The sequence below is a fragment of the Silene latifolia genome, chromosome 10 (genome assembly GCF_048544455.1).
Source record: "Silene latifolia isolate original U9 population chromosome 10, ASM4854445v1, whole genome shotgun sequence".
Taxonomy (NCBI): domain Eukaryota; kingdom Viridiplantae; phylum Streptophyta; class Magnoliopsida; order Caryophyllales; family Caryophyllaceae; genus Silene; species Silene latifolia.
In genome coordinates, this window is record NC_133535.1 from 35,393,231 (window position 1) to 35,394,582 (window position 1,352).

At 40.3% G+C, this 1,352-nt stretch overlaps 1 non-coding gene across 1 annotated transcript; it reads left to right on the forward strand.

Annotated features, from left to right (window-relative positions):
- The first annotated feature begins 643 nt into the window (after nt 1-643).
- Nucleotides 644-751, forward strand: LOC141610055 (small nucleolar RNA R71). Its single transcript, XR_012527949.1, has one exon. It is a non-coding gene; the product is annotated as a small nucleolar RNA R71 (small nucleolar RNA).
- Nucleotides 752-1,352: the final 601 nt, after the last annotated feature.

Genomic DNA, 1,352 nt, shown 5'->3' on the forward strand with positions numbered 1-1,352 from the left:
ACACTCACACTAACACCTAGATCACATAAAGCTTTATCAATAGTATTAGTGTCAATGGTGCATGGTATGAAAAAGCCATCGGGATCTTTTAACTTGGGAGGGGAGTTATTGTGCAAAAGAGCATTACACTCCGCGGTGAATGCAATTGTTTCAACACTATCAAAAGTCCTCTTCTTAGTTAAAATGTCTTTCATGAACTTGGTATAAGAGGGTATTTGAGTAATCAATTCGGTAAAAGGAACTGTTACCTGCATCTATAATAGGCATTCACTTGCTTAATTTTACCCCTACATTATTGGGCACCATGTCCCGCACGTCTACAAGCTTCACACACAAGGATTTGGCTAGTGACATTGACATGTTCATAGATTGCGATGAACTTGATCCTCGATTTTCAATTTGTTGTTGAAGAAGAGCCACTTGAGCCTTTAAAAGAGATATACTTGGATCCTCTTCCTTGGTCTTCAATGGGACATTACGAGAATTGACATATTGTGATTCATAAACCGCCACGGATTCAATGGTAGCATGAGCAATATGTGTATCAATGTGGTCAAATCTCCCATTGTTAGCGGAGTTCAAAACCTGGCGAGACTCGGCACAACAACCATTGTAGAATGTATTCACAAGAAACCATGGATCTAACCTATGATGAGGGCATTGTCTTTGCAGCTCCTTGTATCTTTCCCATGCTTCATGCAAGCTTTCATCACCATTTTGACAGAACCCCGTGATTTAGCTTCTTAATTGTTGAGTCTTTTCTGATGGAAAGTACTTTTGATAAAATGCAAGATCCAATGACTCCCAGTAGTTAATATCCATTGCGGTTTTGTAAAGGCTATTAATCCACAACTTAGCCTTATCTCAAAGAAAAAGGGAAGAGTATCTTCCTAATTTGAGCTTGAGCGACACCCGGTTGCCTTATCATCGAGCAATAGTCATAAAAAATTTGGATATGCAAATTGGGATCTTCCAACGGTCCTCCACCAAATTGCTTTCTCTCAACAAGGCTTGTAAAAGCCGGCTTGATCTCAAAACCTGTCGCTTCAATTTGGATAGTGACAATACCCCTATGAAGCATAGACGCGGTGGGCTTGGAGTGATCGGATATACGAACCATCTTCTTGATTGGTGGTATTGAAATAGGAGCTTCCTCCTCCTCAATAACTTAGATATCCTCGTCGTAAGATTTTCTAGCACTTTCAAGACTTTCAAAAGATGTGGCGTCAGAAATCTTCTTAAGGAAACGTAATCGTCTATGCAAGGTTTCTCGGGCTCGGGATCGATTTAAAGTACTTCTCCAATTCGAGAGAACCTGGGCATAAGACAACCACCTAGAGAAGATTGTAAGT